Source organism: Helicoverpa zea, chromosome 5 (assembly GCF_022581195.2).
Source record: "Helicoverpa zea isolate HzStark_Cry1AcR chromosome 5, ilHelZeax1.1, whole genome shotgun sequence".
NCBI lineage: Eukaryota > Metazoa > Arthropoda > Insecta > Lepidoptera > Noctuidae > Helicoverpa > Helicoverpa zea.
This window is the reverse complement of record NC_061456.1, coordinates 1,867,486-1,888,453: the sequence shown is the minus strand read 5'-3', so window position 1 is coordinate 1,888,453 and position 20,968 is coordinate 1,867,486. Positions and strand designations below refer to the sequence as shown.

At 33.4% G+C, this 20,968-nt stretch overlaps 1 protein-coding gene across 2 annotated transcripts in view; it reads left to right on the top strand.

The window, feature by feature from the left end:
- LOC124630171 overlaps positions 1–20,968 on the top strand; it is a 162,900-nt gene that overhangs the window by 70,169 nt on the left and 71,763 nt on the right. Inside the window, exon 1 of one of the 2 annotated variants that reach the window (XM_047163900.1) lies at positions 15,780–16,032. The exons of the other annotated variant lie outside the window; for it this stretch is intronic. The gene's annotated coding sequence lies outside the window, so the exon portion shown is untranslated. Of the gene's footprint in view, positions 1–15,779; positions 16,033–20,968 lie in introns of those variants that run through there. 2 annotated transcript variants of the gene reach the window in all.

Here is a 20,968-nt window from a genome sequence, read left to right as displayed (position 1 = left end):
ATATTTTCTCCCAGCACGGGCATTAATGCCCTCGGGACGCGGGGGAAACCGCGGGGAATCGTCGAATAACAAAAAACTTATTCACAAAGAAAATACCTACAACAGACAAATAAATAACGAAAAAAAGCGACGAAAAGAAAATCTCTTCAAACGAGGATTAGCGGTTCTTGATAAGTGAGCACAAAAACAGACAGGCGCACAGTGGATCCAAATTGAAAAATAGTGGACATAGGCAACAAAGTTCCAGTATCGATTCCATATTTTTTTATGTGATTCTTCATGATATTCCAGACAACTTTTACTCTTGTGAAATTTCTTCTAAAGTTGATCGTTTGTCTGAAAAAAAATAAATTAGATTTTTTTGTATGGAGCAAATCACGTTTATTTTTTTTTCTTCAATTGTACGAATATGTTAGGTCTGTGGCGTGAGTATATGATACCTAGGGTCATTCTCTATCCAAGAAAAAATATATCAGCGCCGGCCATCTGCAGCCGCGCGAGTAATCATTCGGTAAAAAAATAATATTTTCTATGACATTTTTTGCCTTTTAAGATCAATTCAAAGTATATTTTCTGTCTCACTTGGCTGTTTTCACCTTATTTTTGGTTAAATATATAGTTTTAATGGCACATAGGTACTCACAACTAGTAATTCTAGCAGAGGTTTTGTTATTATTGCATGTTATCGGTGACACCTGCATTGTGATTGATGACTCATTTTTGTTGTGCGCTCGTCTAAGCGCACAACTAATTAGTCATCGAAAAATGCTCGTCTCTGATTGGCTGTAATTTTTTTTACTACCTGCTACCTGTAAAATAAATATTATTTGTCAAATATAGGTGAAATAGTTTGATTTTTTATGGGCAAGACGTTGATAATCATTATTTACACAATCAAGCGTGTGTAAGGTATAGTATAAGTTATCGTACGTATGATCGAAAGAACATTGTGAAATTATTAAAGCCCTGAAAGGGGCTGTTTATCATACCAGCCCTGATGGGCTTTTGTGGGAACAGTCCAGAGCCGGATCACTTTATTTCTTATTCCAGAAGTGGGTCCAGCAAATTTTCGGACTCTGCTATGAGGCATTCTTCTTCCTCCATAATCTCGCTATCACAGGGAGGCTCGGTAGTCTGTAACAACTGAATTGCTTCAGGCAACAACTCACCATGAACCTGTTTCGTTATTTTAGGCCTTATGTAGGATATGTGGGGATCAGAGCTTATTAGAAGTCCATGGGAGGATGTCTTCGTTTGTTGCTGTTCTGTCCGTTTTCCGAGTTTGTCTCTCTCTGACGTTTCTGAAGTCTTAAGTAAGTACTTCCATCTCGAGAGCGCAAGTGAGGTATAAAGAGCTAAGCACTTATCTTCAGAGACGGTACTTAGGTTCTGCTTTTTGAATAGTCGCTCGTGTACTTGGGATAGCGTTTCCGGATTACTGGAAAGGTATTCGACTACTTTTGCCAGATTCGTTTTGCCGTTGTCTTTCAATTTTGTTAAGTACCAGTCCTACAACTCTTCCTCTGAATTTTCTTCTACTATGGAAGTAGAACGTCTTTTTTTTGCTTATTACATAAGTCTTCGAACGGTTTTCTGTAGAGTGTAGATGTTACCGCTTCCGTAGTACATACTGCAAGATTAGGAACATGGGAATTCACATCCACTGGCTCAGATAAGTCTGCGTCCGAAAAGCCCAACTCACTTCTCAGGTCAACACTGTCAAAAACAGGCCAGTTGATATTTTTTTCCAACCAATTGCGATTATTTATACGATTCATAAAAGTTTTTTGACTTCTACTTGACTCTGTCCACTTTTTATTTAGACTTACACAAAAAAGCCGACAGAACTCCTTGATTAGGTTTTTGTCTTCTTCAGAAACTGTGGATTCAAAACAGAAATTATACTTTCATATAGAAACATATAATTTTTCAGATCACCACCACTTCTTAATTTCACAAAAAGATCTAGGTTGGTACAAAATCCAGCCATAGTTCTAACGTAAATATTAAAATAAAAGTATTTCACCGTGTTCACAAATAAGCGACAAGAGCGAAACTAGAGGGACATAATAAATGTCTTTGTATTTATAGTCAGTGTTAATTACTCAAGTAGTGAACATATTAACATGACTAGCAGGTAGTAAAAAAAATTACAGCCAATCAGAGACGAGCATTTTTCGATGACTAATTAGTTGTGCGCTTAGACGAGCGCACAACAAAAATGAGTCATCAATCACAATGCAGGTGCCACCGATAACATGCAATAATAACAAAACCTCTGCTAGAATTACTAGTTATGAGTACAAAACTATATATTTAACCAAAAATAAGGTGAAAACAGCCAAGTGAGACAAAAAATATACTTTGAATTGATCTTAAAAGGCAAAAAATGTCATAGAAAATATTATTTTTTTACCGAATGATTACTCGCGCGGCTGCAGATGGCCGGCGCTGATATATTTTTTCTTGGATAGAGAATGACCCTAGGTATCATATACTCACGCCACAGACCTAACATATTCGTACAATTGAAGAAAAAAAAATAAACGTGATTCGCTCCATACAAAAAAATCTAATTTATTTTTTTTCAGACAAACGATCGACTTTAGAAGAAATTTCACAAGAGTAAAAGTTGTCTGGAATATCATGTAGAATCACATAAAAAAATATCGAATCGATATTGGAACTTTGTTGCCTATGTCCACTAATTTTCAATTTGGATCCACTGTGAGGCGGTGGCTTATCTAACATCAGTGAGGATAAAATAGATCTTATAAATAAAGAAGTTCGAAATAACTTGTTTTGACTTTTCAAGGTCGCCCTGGGTGGTAATGGTAACAATGCAAAGGCTCATCAAAGAAATTGAGATGTTTTTTGGAGCGTGTCGAATTAATGATGACGGATTTTTTCTAGTTTTTTGAAGATTGTTTAGACATCAACATTATGGCGTTTAATTGTGATACTTGAAAATGTAATTAAGCGATTAAAAAAAAGTGAGTCGTATAAAAGTCTGGTAAAATAAAATGAATAAATTATTTACATCATCTTTTTAAAGCTATTGTTTTTCTATTTCTATCATTGCTTTACCAACAACTATTTACACTGGTACATACATAATCACCTGAACCGACATAATTTTTATCCGAAGTAGTTCACAAGTCAAAATATCAATTCATTCCAGCTACTTTAGAATCTCATATCAGATGATCTCATCACAATGAACAAGTTTCTACTATCAGATAGACAGATTGATTTAATTGATTCTATAACCTATCTGATCGTTGCGGACGAATTACTTAGCTATTGTTTTATTGACGATATTAAGTTATATGTTAACGACTGATTGTCTACAAAGATTAGATACCGATTATAATAAATTGTTCTAATCAGAAGTTGTCATATCCAAATATAGAATATGTTGTCAACGGCTTTGTAGTGATAAGATTTTGAAAACTTCATATAAGTAGGTCTTACTACAAAAAAGTTAAACAGACGTTAGTAACGTGTTTGAGGAGAATTCTCCATACCAATATTTTCTAATACAGGGGTAATCTGAAATCTTTTTCCCTAAACCAGGAAAAATAAAGACAATCCAAGTCGAAAATATGTATAAACTATAAAGGATCTCGAAATCACTAACATGATTTCTCATTTCTATCATTTATTAAGCAAATTGAACTGTAAAATTACATTATGAAAGCTAAACAAAAACCATTCAATAATCCACCCTATCCATATAAGGGAGAAGCTTCAATTTTGCATATCAACACACTTAATACACAACAGACGTTTAGTACAATAATTGCTGATACTTTTGGATTGAAACACCATCCATTTAAGGTGCGATTTAATTCAGACATTGTGTCGCCGCGTTTGTTTAGTGAAACCAACCTTAATCCTTTCGACGCATGAAAAAGAAAGCTGTCTCAAGACAGAATACAGTGTAGAATTTTAATTTTTAATCCTTTTTAAAAAATAAAGTGTATATGTAAGGTACGTTTTGGAAACAAGCTGCCGACTGCAACAACGGTTTGTACGTGCAGTTGCCCTCAGATTTCGACCGATTTCATGCACTCGTTGCACGTTTGGTCGGCAGTTGTTGTCGGCGGCTCGTTTCCAAAACTCATCTTTATTTTTCGTAAACAATGAGTGAATAGTTTCGTGAATATAGGAGTGTAATGTAAAGTGATCAACTCTATGAAAGTGAAGTAATTGTTCTACGTAACAGGTTTATGCTAAAATAGTCCTGAACTTTAAAAAGCTATCGATAAATCCAATCCGAATAAAACTTCATTCACATGAGTCATATTATGTATTTATCGATTGCAAACATATGAATGTAAATTACTGTAGTGAAAATGATTGACTGTCAGAAGTTTCGGTTTTAAAATATTGCAGTTACAAAACCAAATACCTACTGTTCGCACATTTTGTTTGTAGGTATGTATTTTTATTTATATTTGTGCAAAGTATTTGTGCTATCAATCACGCGATTGATGTTCGCTTTCCAATTAATATTGGGAATCATTTTTGAAATTAATAGTAATGTGATTCCGACTTCTGACTAATCGACTATGCACATTAGTAATTAGTCTAATTCTACAACTAATTGTTTTAAATTCTTATTCGAGACTACCGAGTGCTAATTGTAGGTAATAAGTCTACTATTAAATCGTTACAAATATAATAAGTTAGAGAGAAAACATTCAGTTTGTTTGTACAGGCTCCGATGCTACCGAACCTGATTTGAAAAATTCTTTCACTGTTGGAAAGCAACACTCTTCCTGAATAATATAGGATATCCCTGTACGGGCCGTAGTTCCCTCAGGCCGTGAATGAAACCGCGGTAAAACGACTAGTGAGTTCTAAATTGGCTGCGCAAGAATGATCTTGATAAGTACTTGAGTGTAATATTTTTATGAGCCCTTAAGCAATTACATATTTTGTATTACATCAGAACCGCTGACCATGATGTTGATTTGTTAAAATTTTATAAATAATACATCCACTCATTGGGCCTTCATTTCTGACATAAAATATGATTTTTTACATAAATAATATGTATAGCTAATGTATATTCGATATTATTAAGTGATTATTATAATACTAATGGAGATTATATGTTTAAGTTACTTTGAATATAGTGAATAAAATATTCTACTTGCTTTATAAATATTGAATAAAAAATAATTTAATTATGATCGTTCAAAAAATATATTCTACTAGCTTTCGCCCGCGGTTTCACCCGCGTCCCGTAGCCAGATGGTGGCAAATACCGTACCGATCCTAAAATCTTCTCCCGGGTCTAAGTTACCTCCCCTCTAATTTTCAGCCAAATCGGTCAAGCCGTTTTCATGTTATGTCGTGACAACGGAAAGCGGGTTTCATTTTTATAATATAGATTGACTGGCGTCTAGTCTATTACCAGTCTAAAATGGCGTCATCCTGCCATTGATCCTTGAATTAAGATGACTGTTTATCAAACATTGAATTAAGTCCATCGGAGGCTCTATTCACAGGCTCTCAGTCCTAATTAATTTTACGGCCCCCGTCCGCCATTCACATATACATCGTAAAATCCTCGAAACAACGCGAACATCAAACATAAATATTTAGCTTCAGCATTGTACAAATTAATTTATGACCAACGCTATGATAGTCGTCATTTTTTTCCATTTATCAAGGCAAAATAGCATTTAAATCAAGACGTTAATATCTCCGGAAACCGTCTGCCATAATGAACTAAATTATGTAGCGTATTAATAAAAATGAACGAAATCATTCGTATCATTCATTCACTAATAAGCCAATCAATTTGATTCGATAATCGATTAGAATAATGTAAATGTATCGTTTAACAATGGACGATCGTTATCGTTGAGGGAGCGATCGACACGATTCGATTTATAAAAATATTTTCGTGTGTTACGTCAGTTGGCCCAGAAAGTCGACCTTTACGCAGCTGTGATTTATGTGTGCGTAAATTTAAATTGACATAGTATACAAGCTGCAACGCAGACTCATTTATTTACATGTTGCCCTCAGAATATAACAGTGCAACCTAGCCTCTTTAATGATCAAAAATTACATGTATTTCTCATATGAACCACCTATATTTATAACGTCGTGCGTAATATATTGCTTATGAAAGTTGCCAATATTTTCAATGAAGTTCTGAATAAGAAAACTTCTGTCGGAGAAATATGATTATAAAATATGCTGCGTAGTATAATACCGTAATTCACTTATTTAATATCAAATTATTAAGATTCTCGTTTTATACACACTCAACATAAATAATATCCGACCACGTATTTTTCTACCTCATGAATAAATACCCATAAATTGAATATAATTTGAAGTGAAAACAAATTGGTTTGGTCGATTAAATTATACATCATTAAAAATCGATTTCAAACAGATTATGAACTTAATCGGATCTCACGATCGATATGGGGCAGTTATCGAATAAATTGCTTACTAATTTCCCTTTACCATTAAGTAAGAAGTTTATTTCATTAGTGACGACTTTCGCGGATTACAATTGTCTTGACAAGCTTAACTGACTTATCGATTAAAATCGAATCTTTAATTAATTGACAGAAACCGATTTGTATTTATTGGAAACCGGTGTGACCGGTAGCTTTATTCGTATTTGGTTCGTGTGTTAATTATTTTAGTATTGGAGATAAATCGTCGTATTTTTTGCTGAGAGTAATCCTGTTTGAAGTGTTGCCAGTGTGAAATGTAGCGGTTTTACCATATACCACTTTAAGGAAAACGTTTTATTGCGGTCTAGATTTCAGTCGTAAATATATATGTTTAAATGATTTCATTTTTTGTCCAACGTTTTCTAATGACTTTCAATTATTTATAGCAAAGTTCAAGAGTTTTAATAACGGTACGGTTATTGGTTGCATATTATTAAAATTCTATTTATAGAAAATAAACTTTTAATCGACTGCATAAAACCTGCATTTCACATTATCTTTATAAAATATCTTGTCATCTTTTATAGACTACATTTATTTCACCACATTATGCGCTTATTAAAAAAAACTATCGGGTTAAAAAAGACAGTTAGGTATTTCTTTAAGACCTGATGAATTCCCGTAAGCCAGACAACATTTGATCGGCATTTGTTGATTCTTTAGTCTAGCACAAACACAGCTCAATCGAAAACCACTTTACATCTTTACCTGCATTCCAAGCAATTTGAATTTATAACAAACAAATTGCAGTATCCGGAACCGAATTACAAAAAAAAGTGAAATTTTAAATTTAACTTTAGAACGTTGATGCTCCCGCGCACAACATGTGATCCCAGGTGGCCAAGCCACAATAATTCCTAGATAATTCCCACCAAGGCCGGAACATTGATACTATTTTCGTACTAATTGAAATAAATATACAAGTGGTTTTGGGTAATGTGGCCATGCGATTAGATGATTTTGAGACTGTCTTTTAATTCTTCGTGAATTATTTTTCATATAATAACCGTAAAAGAAGACCAGAATAACATTACTAAAACTAGACGATTATTGTCAATGACGTAATCACCAAAAATACTAATCAAAATAAACAAGCTGAGGCTACGTAATGTCAATTGGCAAGTTAACACTGTACAGAAGCAAATACGAACAAACTATGATGTCCGATTACTGAGAAACAATCATACATTAACAGCTTCTTACTAAAATCGCACTTAGTTGAAACAAACGACACAATTAGATGGTTACGCATCATCATACATTGGGTAATGACGTAAACAGTAGGTTGGGTAAATGTCAATGTACAACAACGAATCATATTATACGTGTACTTACGTGTACCAGGTAGCTAGGTATTCGTATTGTGAGCATTATTGATGCAATTTTCACTTTCGCTTTTGCTGAAATCGCTTAGAGCCACAACATTCTTTTCCACCTAAAACCTTTACACCAACACCTGTCTTGAACCTTTCCCTACTAATAGACATTAAGAACACATAGTAACTGTCTCACCAGCTTTAATATACATGGTCACCATATCCAGTAGCAATCGAGTCGGCGCCTGTTATTTGGCGCTTTATCGCTTCGCTTGCAAATGATGTGACGCGGTTTCATTGGATCAACTTGCTTCATAAATCTAATTGACTAATAGTAGACCAGACGAAGATTTTTTTCAACTGTAATTTAAGATTTTGGGTAGCAACCATCTACTACTGAAAAATACCTTATACCTCCTCTTCATTTAGATCTTCATCTACTTAGCCTTTTCCCAACTATCTAGTGTCGGCTTCCAGTCTAACTAACAAGTGCAACTGGGAACCAGTGTTTTACAAGGAGCGACTGCCTATCTGACCTCAACCCAGTTACCCATTCATCCTGATACCCCATGATAAACCAAAAAAAAGGGAAAATACAAAGTTATCGTAGCTTTACATCGCACTTGAATCCTGATTATAATTATTTATAAACATATGTACAAATCGCAAAAGTTTAAAAAACCTTTATTGAATATTTATATCGATGACCTATTTAAGATAAATATTGCTTAAAGAAAATTAATATAGCGTGACACATTCTTCGAAAGGAACATAGCTAACAGTGAGCTTGGCACCGATTAGTGCCGGTACATGATTCTAGGAATTAATATTTAGTTGATATGCCAATCCCGTTTTGATATGAATGCTAATGCGTTTGCTGATTTATCCTTCGTTCAGGCAGAAATAGAGCAATGGATATGATATAATTTTTGACAATATTCATCATCCTCCTGCTCTTATCGACATTTTATATGGGATCGGTGCTGCATGTTTTCTTCTGCCATCTCGTGTCATCTAGAAAATTATCGTCTAGAAATACCTAACAGATTATTTGAAAGCGAACTGGGAGGAATTTGGAGGAAGTATGCTAAAGCACAGATTGCACTACACATTTGGCATAGTAACTTTTATTTCAGGGAGACCATAAACTGAAAATATGCATTACTACAACCCAGAAATAGCTATGGGTGCAAACCTATAAACTGTATTGTGGTTAAAAATAACGATGAAACTAGTCGAAACTGATGAATTGCGCGACGCGTTCCAACTTCCACGTAATAAGTCTAGTAATGTGTCCAAGTCAACGCGGTTTACATAACAATTTTACGACTCAAACGTCAACTTTGGCCAATACGTAAGCCCTGGTGGGTTTTACGAGCGAAAACAAAATAAACCGACGCAAAAATGCTAACAAATTGCCGCAAATCATAATTTTATATGTTTACACAGGTTTTCATAATCATTTGTAATTCTAAATAAGTTATTTCAAGGGCCGGAGCTTTTGAGCTGTTAACACAAACATATTACAGTTATATCTTTCGTATTTCTGTAAAACATCAAATAATAATTTGTTGTATAAAATTTATGTGATCATAAATCATTGTAATAGTTTATTTTTTCGCGAATTGCTGGGAGATAGAAATAGGTTTGGATCCAAATGGGTGGTTTCATAACGCGCCCTAGAGCACTCTTCACTATTGGTAAAATAACGTAGGTAAATAAACTAGTGTTAATGAGTAAATGGCTTGTTTAAAGATTGCGTGGGAAACTATGGGGTTTGGAAACGTGCTAACAAAGTATGGGCATTAAAATTGATAGGTCATTCATTAGCAAACGTCTAGACTTTACTGCCTTTATAGCGTTTTAGTCGCAACAAAGACGGGTACTGTTTTGAATAAATAAGAAGTTTCGAACGTTACACAATGAATTTTTTTTTGGTTTGTGAATGATAGAAACCACTCTATCCTTCAGAGTCATATTTTTCACAACAAATTGTTTGAAATCGTCTATCAATCTTACATCACTTTGCCCCTGCACTATAAAATAAATCATCTGACCAAATGCAATTCGAATCAATTTTCCCGCCTAACGCAGCAATCTGTCAAAGAGACCACACACGTACAAAAATATCTTCAACGTCACTTTTGACGTTCCATTTTTCACATAACACTTTTATTTCGCATATAAATAAGTCATTTCGTGCCTTCTACGGTTCAGGCCATAATCTTGAATTAGTAACGCATTAGAAAATAGCTTCGAGAAAGTGCCTGTCTTGACATTGTAGAAAATCATCCAGTAATGACTTAGGCATTAGGTTGTGTCTAGTATTTTCTTGTGGAACTAATTTAATGGTACACGACGGTATTTTTTTCTGAGGAAATGAAGTTTAAGTTTTTACTTCATACTTTTGTAATTACTCCCGTTGTTTCACACGAAAATAAGAATAATTCATAAATACGAAAATAAATCCAATGTTTCTATCACAATTTGATTTTAACTGTAGAGTTACATTTACATTTTCAATATCAGTAAGGAAGTAAAATTTACATTTCATTGCAATCGGCTGCAACTCTAGAAAGCAGTAAATCTAAAAATATTATTTACGTTCACTTCCCAAGCCCTGTCAATGATCAGCAAAATAAACAGGCGCGACAAGCAATGTTGTGGGCACAATACCTAACCTCATCATCATATCCCAAGCCTTTTCCCAACTATGTTGGGGTCGGCTTTCAGTCTAACCGGATGCTGCTGAGTACCAGTGCTTTACAAGGAGTGACTGCCTATCTGACCTCCTCAAGCCAGTTACTCAGGTAACCAAATGTCCCTAGGTAAAACTGGTTATTACACTTACTGGCTTCTTAACGTAACGACAATCAAAGACGTTCAAATAACAGCCGGATGTGGGAAAAATATCACGCACAAAAAAATCACTTATTACGTTATAAAATGTTAGCCATTTAATCGAGAACCAACCCTACCACTTCCACAGTGTTAACCCTAAAAAGCTGTGGTAATAAATAAAGTGACCACAAACGGGGTCTCTCTAATTTCCCTCGCGTTAATGGCTCCGCTGAATTATGTGGTCAACAGAGTAATTATGTGTAAACATGTAAACGGCATAAATTATATGCCGTACTGTAGGGCTGGTGTTTTTATTGTCGGCTGTAGAACTGACTTTTATTATGAAGTTTAAGGGAATATGGTCGTTAATGTGTTCTTAAAAGTCTCACATTAACCAAGACGTATAATTATCACATCAAAGCATATGATGAATGAAAGCCCTTTTGTGATGTGTACCTAATAAAATACCTACATACTTTTCAAGTTCGCATAGCTTGATAAGTTTATAAGTCTAGGATTTAGAAAAATGTATTATAATCTAGATTTCGAAAAATCTGTCTTAATCTGGATTTCGAAAAATACTAGTGAAATGATAAAGAATTTGAAAGAAAATGAGAGGAAAACCATGATTTCACCAGGACACTTTGTATTCCTCTAATATATGCACGCCAACGAATGGTTACCCTACACAGAGGAATTTGCCTTGATGTGTCCTTTGAACAGTTTTTGTTAAGGAACAAAGAATATAAAATTCACAGAAGGGTCTATTTGAACAGCGACCACTTTGTACAAGGATGCCTAATGACTTGTCATCATACTCAAGAAATTCATATGGAAATCTTTGTACGCGAGTTATGTGTAATTGCGTAACAAAATGAGGTGTCTCGCTTTGAAAATGATTGGGTACTTTACTGTATTGACAACACTACAGAATATACCTTTGGCATTATAATAGGTTAGGTTAGTAAATACATAATTTAATAAATGAATTCCAGTTAAAATACCGGGATCGGATAAATAAGCAATGCCAAAAAGCGGATTCTTATCGGCTTTTCCGCTAATTCCGCTAGATTGTCTTTCCAGGGCTATGATAAATATCTTACAAATTCTCCTTGCAATGATGTATCTACACCAATCAACACCAACTGTATACTCACAATCCCTTATTAATTTAAGGTGTGTTTATAATATCCTCATCATCATCTCAGCCATAGGACGTCCACTGCTGAACATAGGCCTCCACCTTAGATCTCCACAGGTTTATAATATGTACCTTATCAGCAATATCCATCGATTAATTCGATTGTCGATTAAAATCAGCAATATGAAAACTCTGTAAAAGGTAATCTAGTTAAGAAATTACAAGTGCAATACACGGTGCATCTGGAATGTTCCGTATCTGTTCTTGTAACGATAGCTAAGATTAACCAATCGCAGCTCTTACCGGGAGACAGTCTGATTCATTAGATGTGCTTTGAATTTCGCCAATTAAGGAGAACTTGAAGTATGCTGGTTTAATCACACTGTCCATTATGGGCATATTAGACCTTACTTTTTATTTTTTGTCACGATATAGACTTATTAACGAAAGGTGTAACCGAGAATTGGGATATGTGTAGTAGTTTGTTAGATAAATTATAAGTATGATAATAAAGTTCCTGAAAGAGTAACAATTTTAGTATTCACCTCGACAAATTTTGGGCTTAATTTTAGAGCTGCACACTCTCTCTCATAATATTGACACAACTTAAAAACGAATAAGGAATCACTAGACACCACTAGTTACAAAAATAGTGGATAAGTTCGAATGCAGTGACAATGTAATCTTAAGGTCCTACCTACCCTACTACTTTCAAAATATCGAAAGCTCAAACTCAATTAAGGATTGTCAAATAATTTCTCGGTTCAGAAAGCGAGTTGTACCTCGGATTGTACCAAGTTGTACCTCTTAATGATACAACCAACATTGCAATGTCCTGTATTTATTTAACTGCACAAAATACGAGAAAGTTTACTGTACATACAAGCAAAAGTAAAAGTTGCTTATTCAAATAATTTACGATGCAATTCATTTGAGTTTTATTGCTAAAATTATGGAAAGTTTATAATTAAGTTTGACGTGGATCGTGATTGTTTTTCGGTCTTTAAAGAGGGTTTTTGTTTATCTTGTGAGAACGACTGTCAATTGGGTACATACCATCTACAAATTAACTTCGTTTCTTAGTTTTGGTAAGAGAGAATATTCAAAAATAATACAACCCAGGATTTGAATCGATATATGAAAATAATCACTTTAGTTTAAATATTTGAATTGCCTTATAAATATACCTATTGACCTTCAAAAATACTTACTTGTAACTAAGTACCTACCTATAAGAAAATTACCTATTCTCCTTTTAAAGCACAGATATTACTCACTAAATTGCGCGTGAGTGGGTGGGCGATGGCAGATAATATGTATAGTTATCTCAAGTTCAAACACTAAGCCTTCGAGAATCCGTTGTATTGAATTAATTTTATGATCTCGATGACATTCAATGAATAAACTACTTTTTAAAATCTCAAAATTTACATTGCAAGTAGGTGCTATTTTCGTGAAATGCTTTAGATTCCGGTACCTAATGTAAATAGATTCGTGTTAATGGAAAAACTTGATTTTACACGAGCGTGTTTTATTTTGATTTCTAGGCCTCTACTCGACCTAGTGTTCGTTCTATATGCATACGAAATTTTATCTAAATCGATTCAGCGTTTAGAGACAGATGACATATAAATGTGCGAAAATCAAATTGATGCAAGCTTCAAAGGACATTTATTTCTCGGTTACTGAATTATACCTATAGTCACCCAATCGAAATATTTTGACCCTCAAGTAAATCTTGGGAAATTTTATCGTAATTCTCCGCAATATTTCCTAGTGCCTAGCCCAAGGACTCATGACTAAGTACAATGACCACGAAATTCTTATCATCATAAATCATTTCATCATCACTGATTAGACGTCACTTAAGATGATAAAGACATACTGAGGCATCAGCAAACATCTCGTATAAAACAAATAAATCAATTTGACGGTATTTAAATTTTGACATTCGGAAATGTTGCATAAACAGCCGTTTGAGGCGACCATTAGATCGAATGAATAGTGATTAGGTGCTAACTGGTCATTTAGCAAAGCTAATTGTGTATTATTGGGTATTATAGCTTTGCATATTTACGATAAATGGTCTATTATTCTAAGATCAGCTGGGGCAGCAGGATTACAGCAGGAGAACAAACACCTTTTAGGGAATATTTATATCCCCTTAGAGCATTTAGGGAACACTTAATACGAATTTCATTTTCACCAAAGTTTAAGTGTCCCTTATAACCTTTATTATTGGGGGAACCCTTAAAATTCTAAATTATACTTAGGAAAACGTTAAGAGATTGTTAGTGAAAGCGGGCATAACTCTTCCTAATATTGCACCTGCAGCGGGAGGAGTCATATAATGATTTTCGGTAGACACTAAAAGAATGTTCCATAAAATTCTTAAATCAACATACCGTGTGAGTAGACGAAATAGCTTATTATTATGTAAATAAAGTGAGCTCCAATATTTTTTCATAAATATTGCGAGAGATCTCGTGTGGGAAAGTGAAATAAGACGTGTAAAATGTGGGGAAGAGGAAATATCTTGTAAATGGAACAAATTCTATCAATTTCTGCGTTGATGGTAGATAATGCCTCATTTAAATATGTATATGAATAATGAATTTTTGAACATTCTTCATTTCTTTGCATCCTCTTTTTCAATTAAGTACTTATATGCAAACTGTCTAAATAAGGTAAGACGGACACTTTTGTGGACTTTCTATATTCATTCCTGTACACCAAAAAGTTTTTAATCGCAACAGAATCTTCGTCAAAAATCAAGCCCTTAAATGTTAAACCACAGCTAACCAGCCAACAAATCATCAAGTAAACCGACACCACATTGAGGTGTTTACAAGTTCACACCATCATGACGTCATGACCCACAATTTTATGACGGACCCTAAAATAAAAGCTGTGTTCCCTTGAAGGTCGTGTCACGTAATATCGGATGTACGGTACAAATGTACGTAAATATGTGGTACATGTACCACGGTGTAAAATCATGTGCCCACAGGAATTTTATTTTAGGGACGATGTGTAATGTTGGAGAGTATCCCGTTACGTGACTTATATTTTAAATTATTTTTAACAATTTCTACATAATTGATAGTGAGGTTTCGCACTATATTTCTACTGACTTAAGGTGTGTCTGTGGCGCCTAATTCTAAATTAACCGAGTACTTGAAATATCGCTAAAGAGTGTCAATAGTATTAAGCGGCTCCCAATGATTAGATAATATATGTTCACTAATGAAAATGTGTAAAACAGGAACTTATTAACTTTATTTCAAATGTGGCAATTTTGAAAGAGGTGCTACATTACTTTGAAAATATATATACACAAAACGTACTAAGATAGTGCCAGCTTTAATTCAATGACAAATCATCATTCATGTCATCATTCACGTCAGAATATTTATAGCAAGAAGAAAAAATATGAATGAGACGATTCTTAGAGAAACTTGTCACTCAAATCAAATATGTAATTTTAGTCATACATTCTGTTACTGATTACACGCGCAAATAAATTACTAAATACTTTCTTTAAGGTACAAAAGCGCTCTCATCAACGTTTTATGGTACTTTGAAAATTGGGTCAAGTACTGCAAACGATACTTTATGAAATCATGAAAGAATCTGTCATTATTCTTTAAATATGAATAACGTTATGTTTATAATTTTTAATTAACATAATTAGTTCGAAAGGGAAAATGAGGAGTTTTCAGAATACTCACACAATACAATGTAATATAAGTGCAATAATAAGTGATGCAACCGAAATCAATTTTTTTAAAGAAAGTAGTTACATACTTGACTTTAAAAAATATTTTCTTGTACCAAAATAACATTAAACAGACATTATGAAAAAAACTACCAAAAAAAATTAACCCCTTCAAAATATTTCCAAAAAAATATAGCCAAAAATATACATGCGTGTCACTGTAGTTATTTTTTTCATCCGCACAACGTAGATGTATCTCAGCTCAACACGTCTAGAAGAGGCAGTTGCTTTTATACCCGTGGACCGAGCGCACCTATGAGTTCGAGTGTTTCAAGTGACGTTACAATCTCGAGTGATCTGACAAACAGAAATAGGGGATTTCTGAAGTGGAACATATTTTTTTTCTGTTCATTTTTTTTTTGTGGTCTCGGTTTTAATTTTTTTTAGTTCGCGACATTTTTTTTTAATTTATTTTTTACAACTTTAATTTTTTTTCTAAATAGTTGTGTTTTTTTTTTAAATTTGGTGAGTACATTTTATTAATCAACTTTACGTCTTAAAATTTATTTGATAAATCGTCAAACTAAACCATTACTATTGATAATATTTTATTAGATAAATTACAGTTAATTGAAAAACAACTTATCAAAAAAGACGCTAAACTAGCTGACCTTTGGCTATCAAATCAAAATATTATGGGCCTTACTACAAAAACTTTAAACCCTGTTTTACGCTTGTCTAATAAAATTTTGGCTGCAAAATGAACCATATGTCAACGTCAGAATTTGACATTTTTTTAGACAAGGCATAAACTGACGTTTAAAAGTTTTTGTGGTAAGACGGTATCAGTTCTAAACTACTATCATCTATTAAAAAAAACATTGAAACTACAGATTATAAATAGTAGTTCATTTATAATACTAGTTTATGATATAGGTCGGTCATCGACATAGACGGCAAAAAAGTTGCAATTATTTTTTGCGGCCACTTTTTGTCTATGATCTGCCGGCTGGTAATCATAGACTATAGTGGTTATTTGACAGATGACTGATTTGTCAGCGTAGGCGGTAGTCATTGATATTGTAGTCTAGTACACTATTATTAGATATAGCTACATTTTTAAGTTTTAACAACCCAAACGAAATATCTGAGAGACTAGAATCACTTTTTATATTGTTATAGAATGTGTATTTTACAATCTAATATTGATTTTTTAAATAAGTGCTTTATTTATTTTTCTGTTATTTAAATATGTTAAGTGTTTATATTATAATCCTAATTTTAATCTTCTGGTCTTGCTTATTTTATGTGGTATTTAAGCTCATTGTATACTAGTTTAAACTTATAAATATCATATTTTGCTTATGTCACGCGAAGCAATTTAAGCCATTTTCAATGTCAAACTAAAAACACCACTCCCATAGATTCTTATGGGCATTGATCATCATCAAATGAATTCTTATTTCAAATTAAGCCTTAGATAATAAAAAACAACCATGTCCAAAAAAATACTAATTAAAACAATCAAAATATTAGTTGGGCAATAATTTGATGATTATTAATTACTAGCGGATGTGCTGATCCCACGCGTTATTTTATAACTCTCATAAACCTACTTTGCCAAAAAGGCTTTACTTAGTAGTAAAAATAATTATTATTTTACGACTTTGAGGCTCACCAACCCGCATTGAGCAAGCGTGGTGATTAATGCTCAATCCTTCTCCGTGTGAGAGGACGCCGCAGCCCAGCAGTGGGACGATAAAAAGGCTGTAACAGTAACAGACTTTGAGGCTTACATCAATTTGACTTCAAGTTTGATCGTAATCTACTTTGGTCGTTATTATTATGAAATTAAATATCTGTCAAGTCAGATTATCTTTTAACTATGTATATTTTTCACATACTACCTATCATTAAAATCTGTCGGACGAATTTGAAAAAACTCTGACACTAGCGCTTGTTAAAATGGTCGAACTGTTGATTGAAAGCCTGTTACAATCTTCTGCCTAAAAATCTTGTGGAAAAAGTATGTCTATGAAGAAAAAAAACATCGGAAAAAATTACGGTGTACTACGGAGCAAATTCAAATGAGGTCATTCAATGCATACTTATAAGCATCATCGCACTGCCAAGCTACAGGACCAAACTAAGTTAGTTAACCTGTACTAAATACCAAACATAATCAAAATACTCAAATTCTAAGTAAAATACCTTATAACAATTTTGTTTCTATTCAACAATATTAAAACAAATATCGAACGTGCTCCAACATAAGCGAAATATGTTACTGTGTATAATTCTGCGAATAGAAATTGCGAAAACTTGAAACTACATTATAACTTAGAAGTGAATTTGTTATGGACTACCGTAACAGAATCACTTAATGATCACCAAAGGGCATTTCATATATAAACTTATAGCAAGAGAAACAACTAATGCGGGAACGTTATAAATCACTGTTATGACAAAGTCATCATTCTTGATTTAATTCTATGAAGGTGAAGTCATAAATGTAGTATGTACAATGCAAAGAAAAGTGACTACGTCACTACTAAGTCACTACTAAGTCACTTCCCTTCGTAAACAGTCTTAATTCAATAATACTGCACTTATCTTAATGATTATACCATGATTATGGCGTTAATATATCATTATTTTGTCACATAAAAGAAAAGCAAAATTAAAGTCGGTTTAGGCTACGTCCGATATATAATCGGTGGCCGATTTTTTGTAACACAAAAATAGAACACACTAACAGCAATAGTGCAACGCACTCGTCCTAAAAATGATCTATGTCTGACGTGCGTGTGCAGCCTTATCGCCATTAAAATATTGCCATAATTCAAATTGCAATAAGAAAACAGAATGTAATTCTTATTCTTATATCACTAAATCCTTCACGGTTAGAATTCGAGCTTAGTTCTAAGCCCATTCATGTACTTAAGCCCAAGCTTACTTCAGACGTATGACTATCAAGTGCTCCTAATGGTATGAACAACTGTTACATATAAATCGCTTTGTTATTATAAATCTAATGTTGTCTTATCCTTTTTGAGAATCTTACGTCATACATTAAATTATTTATTAGGCAATGTTTCTTGGAATAATGCCGAAGAAAATCTAACCTCAGATTATCTGTTACATAAGTACGGTTGCTAAAAAGGATTTTTTCAGTTTATTTTTGAGACCTACAGATTTGCAAATAACAAAAAAAAACAGCCATAACTTCCCAATAACAAGAGAAGTCGCAAAAATAATAAGGGTTAACCATCATATTTAAAACTTACAATTAATAACCGCATCTTCATGAACTTAAACTAAGGCTGTATATAAAAAAAAAAAAATCCTGAATAAAAATACAGGTTCAACCGCGGAAAACAGCTAGTACAATCCATAAATAGAAAATACCATTTGAAAGTATAAACACCTATTTCTAATTATAAAAAATCTACTTAAACAAAAGCTCACCACAGCGCGGTTCACTCGCGTCGGGTTACACGAAGGACTCAAACCACTGCATCAGCTAATCAGCCACCTGTGAAATATTGTAATTGATAGCTAACATACCTGTTTCTTTTAACTATGGAGTTAAGAATCTGTGGTGTTTTTGTCCTATGGGAAATTGTCAAATGAACCCTCCTGTGGATGGAGAGGAGAGTTAGTTGTACTCACCAAAATCCTCACATGTGCATGGAGCCTGTAAATGGTGCAGAAACTGTTTCGAACAATCTTACACTTTCAAATAAATATCGAAACTTTCCAAAATGAATGTTGATCACTCTGATGAATGTGGATCAAGGATAACTAGGATGATATTTTATTTTGGTAAACATAACCATTGGTATTTTATAAAAATTAATAAAAAAAAAAAAATCTGACCCAAAACAAATGTGCAAGTGATTCGCAGTTTCACATAACGTACCATGACGGTCGGTGGTCACGAGCTATCTAGCGAAATTGTGTGCCTATAAGGGTTGTCACTATAACTATTCGTTTAAGAAAAACTATAATAATATTATCTAGGATTTCCCCCGAGAGGTTGCTTAACGTTCATAAATCTAGGTGATTAAACTGTTAAATACATTTACATTTACATAATGAAAACCCAAAAGACCTAAAAAACATGAATTACTATTAAAATTCACTTGTTTCCTAAAAGAAAAGCTGTGAAAACATAATTCTTCCACAATAAATGACATCCATCAATTTCAAAGCGTATCAATTTAATAGAAATCGGCGTAGACAACCCTAGACCAATGATTTATGGTGCACTTTGACAGTAAAATAAGACTATACATTATAGGCGTAAGACTACACAAACCTAGCTCGTAATAGAGCATTTCTCTTAGAAAGTCTAAAGTAAATTATATTCCTTAGAAACGTTGGAACAAAGGGCTAGACAATATCATGGTTCTGTAGATACAATGCATACGAGTTTACTTTCTGTATAGCCTTTACCAAGTATGGACTGAAAGTCTTCAATAGTACATTCAGTATCATATAATAACAATATTTTTCTTGGAAAATATAGACACTTAAGTGGCATTATATCGTCTGCATTTTGTTACGTTACGTACAAGTTCTTGAAGAGATAAAAGATTTTTCAACCTTAAACTACCGATTAAATGAACATTTGTTAATGTCATCTTCGCTTGAAATTATTTCATTCATCCGACTTTGTAAAATATGTGATTACTAGCCGAATTTCGGATATATTTTAAACCAAATATTTTTGAATAAAAATAGGCCATAAGATATTCCGACATCCAGAATAATGATCTGTAAGATTTTCTGATCTAAACCAAGATGTAGTCTTTATATTATGCACTTAACTCCATACAGCAAAACTTCATCAATTATTCAATTAAAACTACACTTATTAGCAAAACCATCAAAGCAAACTAGTAGTCATTAAGTCATTTACATTAATACCTACATAACTACAGAGGTTAGCCATTATCTTAATCTAGACTATTATAAAATTTACAACTAGCATTAATATCCATCAAGCATTTAAGATGAATATCGTATAATTAGAAAGAATTAATTACTGAAAAATACACGATGATAAAATATTAATAGATGCTTGTCAACAAACATTTGTCTAGCCAATTGATTAATGAGTTACAAGTCATTAGTTTAATGCAATAATAATATGTTATGTTATAGCTGTGAAGGTCTAGACTCATTTACCTTAACTTTTGATATACACCTGTGATGATGGCATTCAACTTTAAGTAGGTGAATCTTTTCTCTCACTGAAATCGGTCTAGTGGTTTTAGAGACAACAACGGACATACAAAACTTACAGGATACTTTTTTAATTAAATTATTATTCGGTCACTAGCGGCATCATCAATCAAAATTCACAAGGTTTAAAAGTGCTCTTATTATAATTATTTCCGAAAACTGACCCGCAATGTCTGGGTTCTCACCCTTGACATACAAACTCATTTTACCT